This window comes from Camellia sinensis, chromosome 4, assembly GCF_055761805.1.
Source record: "Camellia sinensis isolate YWXY chromosome 4, ASM5576180v1, whole genome shotgun sequence".
In the NCBI taxonomy this organism is placed as follows: Eukaryota; Viridiplantae; Streptophyta; class Magnoliopsida; order Ericales; family Theaceae; genus Camellia; species Camellia sinensis.
In genome coordinates this window covers 55518733-55525071 of record NC_138964.1, presented here as the reverse complement: position 1 = coordinate 55525071, position 6339 = coordinate 55518733, and positions in this window count along the sequence as shown.

Sequence of the window (6339 nt, the reverse complement as noted above, 5' to 3'; positions counted from 1 at the left end):
ACATGTTGTGATGTATGCCATTTAAGAATTGAAAAAAAGAAAAAAAAGAAAAAAAAGTATGTTATGAAAGAGAATTAACTTTTTTCTTTTATAATTATTATTATGTTATGAAAATGCAACTGAGCATCTGCATGGTGGTTGCCAATCAAAATACAATTTGGCTACCCATAGTCAAATTATAGCAATATTGTCGTAGTTGTCATGTCACATATCAACTAAATTATCCTTTTTTTTTTGGGGAGGGGGAATTACCAACACCCCTTTGATCAAAATATGGATTTTTTTTTGATGAAGTTTGAGAAATTACATCTCGTCTCTTGAGATTTATATTTACATAATATATTGTCTTCTGAGATTTATATTTACATAATAAATTATCTCCTGAGATTTATATTTATATAACAAATTTCTTCTTCATTTGTTATGTAAATATAAACTTCATGAGCAATTTATAATTTCTCAAATCTCAGAAAGGAATCCGTATTTTAGTCAAATCTCAAGGAGGTGTTGATAATTCCCCCCCCCCCCCCGCCCCTCTTTTTAGAGAGTAATTGTACTTGATATTTCTTGCACAACCTTTGTGTTACACCATTATATTTTACCTTCCAAGTTTTTATTCCATTTTCGTTCATAATAAAAAAATATAAAAAAAGTTTTTCTCCATTTACAAGCCATTTAAAATGAAAGCTCTTAGCATCTGGAATTCTAGGACTTCCTCTTTTACATTTGCGAACTTTGGGGCCTAGTCAGAAGGGTCTCTTAGGCCATTTTTGAATCAACGATTGGAGGCGGAATTTGTGTAGGAAAAAAAAGAAACCTTCTAAAAATCTTTACTTAAATCTTTAATCCAAACACGTTCATAATCTTCCTATTGCATTAAATTAAATTAACTATTCTGCTGGCCACGCATTTACTACGAACTCTTATCTTTTTTTGTGTTTTTGTCCATTCCTTGATATCAATGAAATGGGGATACTAACCCCAGAGGACAAAAACAGCCAGTCACCAGGCAATAAATGGTGTAGGATGAAAGGCAAGAAGGCAACCTAACCCAGCTCTCAGTCAAATGGTCTGGATTGATAAAACCAGAAAGTCCAAGGCAAAAAGCTAGCCGACATCTAATCTAACCTAACTTAATGGGAAAGGGATGGGGCTGGGGTGGGGACTTTAAATGATCTACCTACTAGTTCTCAATCCATTTAGTTTCATTGCTTCCATGTAGGGCATTGATTCTTCAACCTTCCTTGTGGAAATGTTAAAGTAATGTCATCTACCTACTAGTCATTAGCTTATTGATATTTGTTACTATGATTACCGACATCAATCCTTTTATTTATTTCAAGTCTTTTCATCTCCCATCGACACAATCTGCATTCAATCTAAAAAGTTCATAAAGAATGACTTTATCCAAGTTATGTTTGTGTAGAGGTGGAGAAATTAAGACACTGACTTGATCATTGACGTCACCTCAATTAGGCAAATAAGTATCATTAAATAAATATGGATCAAAATCCAAGAGAAATGGGTCAATTAAAAGACTGAACAAGATTCGACCCGTTCGGACCAAATGGACCGAAACTAGAAAGTGTCCAAGAGAAGTTGTTGAGGTACTACTTTTTGAGGCCTAGTCGCTGAGGCTGACCCTACCTTAATGCCGCCATTTTTTTACAGCATTGTCTTTTGCCACTTGCTAATGGAAGGGGAGTTGTGGCAAATTCAACCTCTATAAGTACCTTTTGAGGCACAACAGCCTTTGAGATAAGCATCCTCTATACAAGATAATGCACAAATGTTTGGCGTTAATAGCAAGCACCAAGGAATTAATAGCCAAGGATTGATGGCAAGTCTGAGGCATGTCTGCTTGGCACTAATAGTAGGCCCCAATGCTTACTTGTTGGAGCTAATAGCAGGCAACAATGATGCCAGTATACCACAGCGACCTTATGAAGATAGGAGCAGGGTAGTCCAAAAACAAGGGACTTCGTTCATATATACACAGGTTAAGGACTTGCTTTGGTTGCATAGGCAAGACCAAGGAAACCCCCTTGGGCTTGGTACGTGTAACAACCCCAACCCGTGATCAGCTTATAAACCTTGATTAAGAATGCCTAACAAGTAATTAAGAGAAAATTCTGAGTTAATTGCATGTGTATTGTGTTACTTGTGTTTATAGCTGTCTAACGTAGGAATATATGTCTGAATTTTCGGTTCAATATGCGAATTGAAGGCCTTATTGGTATCTAAACATGAAATTGACTATGTATATGTGTTATTTAGAATTTTATGATAAATTTAATTGAAATTCGATTCAGAACCAAATAATTAGAATAAATCAATTAGAACTAATTGCACATAATTAGCCTAATGCTAATTAAGCCTATATAATGCTAATGTGAGTGCTAAGACACATATACACGTACACTTCATCCTCTTGAGCATGCAAATGTGAGAGGAAGAAGGAGAGAAAGAGATTGAGACCAAAAAGAGGAAGATTGAGGAATTAGCTTGAACTTAAACTAGAGACTTGAAATTTGGGAAAAACAATTGAAATTCTTGCAAATTAAGACTGAAAGGTAAGAATTCAACCCTTTAGTCATGTAATTAAATTGTTTAATACATGAATTCAAGGGAATTAAGCTCATGAATGCAAGAATTAAGCTAGAGAAGAAGAAACGAAGATCATATTATACACGCATGCATATTTCAGCAAGTTTTGAAGTTGTTTTCCAAGAATACTCACATGCATATAGTTGTCTTAGCTTTGGTTTGGGAAATTCATCATGTTACATGCAATTTTATCTCAATAAGTTAAATTTTCGAAGTTAAGAGCTCAAATCATCACATGCATGTGTTAAACACAAAAATTGGAGGATGGTTTTGAACAAATGTCATGGTTTTGGACTTTGATTTTGTGAAATGGCTTTCAATTCATGATGTTATACAAGTTTAGACATGTTTTCTCAAGTTTTGGCTTAAAAGAATATGATTTTGTGCATTGGAAATGGATTTTGAACTTGGAACTAAAATCTGAAAATTCCAAAATCGGCATCTTCTCTCGAGCAACCAAAAGTTGGCTTGAGCGTAAAATTCAAGCTCCCAATACTTTTGCAGACATGATCCTCGGCTCAAGCGACAGAATTTCCATTCGAACAACCACACTTTGTTGTCAGACTTGGCTTGAGTGACAAAGATCTTCACCTAAGTGTAAAATGAGAGCTCTCAGAGGTTTTGCAGACCAAGGGGTCTGCTCGAGTGACCAAAGCTGTGCTCAAGCGAACTGTTCTGTTTTCAGAAATTTAACTAAGTGTTTCTAAGTACATTTTTGCATTCTCATTGCATCTGAGTCATTCCTAGGCCATGTTTAAGCTATAATAGTGAGGATAGGGATTAGAAACACACCAAGAAAGAAAAGTAGTAAGTTAAAGCACCAACAGAGCGTGTGTTTCATATGTATATCTGTTACGTGTTTGTGTTGGTCACGCGCCATAATTCATCTGATCTGTGTGTTCTATTACTGGAGTCATCTGTGAGTAATAACTTTATAAAGCTATGTTCAACTTTAAGTATTTTCTGAATGATATGATATGATCTGTTTTCTAACTTTCTGAAATGTATTCGTAGCATCCTTAGTATCATGTGATATCTGTTATATGACCTAGTACCAGGGTTGGTTATGCATAACTGTTTATCTACTCTATATATGTCCATTTATGGGTCATTTGTGCCATCTCATGTAATCATGAGTCATCTATTAGTGCTATTGGATGTACTATGTATGACTATCTGTGAGAATTTGATATGAATATGAATCTATTTCTGAACTCTAATTTTTTAATCTGTTATGAACATCATTCATAAAATCTTTACTTTGTTATTATTCATTGGGCTCCGGCTCACCGTGTTATTTATATATGTAGGTGATCAGGTGCGAGACCAGGCCTAAGTTGCCATCTTGGAGTTCTGTTTTGTCAAGCCAGCCACCGTGCCTCCCGAGGAGGTTCTCAAGTATTTCAAAGTTTAGGTCAAATGCATGTGATGTCTACCTTTATTATTTCTTTTTTTCTTTTGTTAAACAAGTTTTTGTATACTTTGTATATTGGGCTAAATCCCATTTTGTTTAATTTGATTGTGGTTGTGACGATGCGCTGACATATACATATAATGTCACTTTTATGACTATAAGTTTTAAATTTTCTGTCCCATATAAGCCTATACAGCTCTATAGACGTGATATTTTGTATATATGCTTTCGCTAGCCCCTAATTATTTGATTATTGTTTAGAGGTCTTCGGTAATTTACGGATTACTGGCCGATTACGATGCTAAACATATAACGGCGGGTTTGGGTCGTGATAGTATAAGGCACAACTCTTGCTGTGGCCCGTGCTTTGTGAAGTTAGGGAGTTTGTGGTTAGGCGGCTAAGAGTAGAGAAGTTGCTGAGGTACACACTAGTATGGCTGATAGCAAGTCGTAGGTCCTAAGTGTAGGGTCTAGGGACACTAAACTGAGAAGACAGGTGCCACGACAACTGGGACACCCACTAAGGTTCGTATTAAAAGTCATATGCTGAAGCTCATGCCAAAATAGATAGTACAGTGGCACTTGCTGAGGCTTTGTGCCAAATAGATAATATATGTCAAAGGATACATGTCTATTAAGGCTTGGTACTTTAAGACAGAATATCCTGTAACACGAGTTGCCACATTGTTTGGCCACTTGGTATATTCTGGTATCAAGAAAAAACCTATAAATAGGGTCAAATTCCCAAGGTTCAAGGGAGAATGTTTTGGGAAATAGGGAGATACGTTGCCCATTTGATTACACTGCCATCTCATTCTTCTAGACCATTTGCTCCACCCTCACTTGGCTATTTACTATCTGGCTATCCCAAATCTGATTATTGACCCATTAGCATAGTTTTGCCTCTATAAGTGATATTATTATTGTTGTTTGGACCCCCTACATTATAGAGACTGTACTTGGGAGACAGCTTTGTTGATGGTTAATACTCGCAGTGGTTTACACATTACACCGGAAAGAATGACAGAAAACAAGGTTCACCAACAGTCTCAATAAGAAGGGTCTTCCAACGCCAATGTAGCTTATGCCGAAGACCATGACCATAGCGTTATCATCGAAGCAATCCAGTCTCTTTAGGACACATAGAATGAGATCTTTATTACTTTGCAGACCCTCACTAAGGCCATTTTAGGCATGGCAGCCAAACCAGCGCAGGCTCTACCTATAGTAGTTCCTAACCCAATTGTAAACCAGTACACTGAGAACCAGGCCCAGATCCAGACGCAACCCTTTGGTGATTCCTCAGGAGAATAGTATCGCTACTAGTTCAGTTACTCAAGGGTAGATTGGCCCTTATTAACCTAATCATTTCGTTACTATAACTGATGTCCAAGCTATGCTCGGGCAAGAGCATAATAAGAAGCAATTATTATCGCTGCCAGATCCAAACGTTAAGCCCCATATCCCTATGAAATATTGGCTATGCCATATTCGGTTGTATACATCATTTCTAAGTTTGTGAAGTTCTATGGAAAATAGGGCAATGCAAGGGAGCATGTGGTACGATTTATTGAAACACTAGGCATCTATGGCACTGACTACATCTTACGTCTCTGAGAGTTTTCCAAGTCGCTTATCGAAAATTCCTATAGCTAGTATCTGAACTTGAAGCCTAACTCGATCAAGAGTTGTGATGAGATGGTGAATAAGTTCCATACGAAGTTCTTCTAAGTCCAAGAGAAGGTCATGACCCCTACACTTGGCCGAGGCACTCAGAAAGAGGACGAGGATGTATTGGACTGCGTCAAACGCTTCCAAGATAAAGACATCGACTGCCACGAGCCAGTGGATGAGGCTCGCTTGGTTAGCATATGTGTGGAGGGCAGCCAACAGGACTGCAAGTTATTTCTGGTAAATCATGGTCTGCCTATTTTTTTAGCCTTGATTGAGGTAACTAGAAATCTTCGCACGGCTGGTCCTTTCTTGTAACAACCCTGACCTATGATTAGTTGATTAACCATGATTAATTATGCCTACTGACTAATTAAGAGGGAATTCTGAATTAATTGCATGTGCATTGCATTATTTGTGTTTATATTTGTTGGTGGTAGGAATATCTGTTTGTGTTTCTGTTTTGTTCTACGAATTGAAGGCCTTATCGGCATTAGATCATGGAATTGACTTGGTATATGTGTTAGTTGGAATTTTTAGAATTTTATGATAGGTTTAATTGAAATTCGATTCGGAACAAATTAATTAGAATAAATAAGACCTATTTGCTTAATTTAAGCCAAGTTTATTTAAGTCTTCTTAATTAA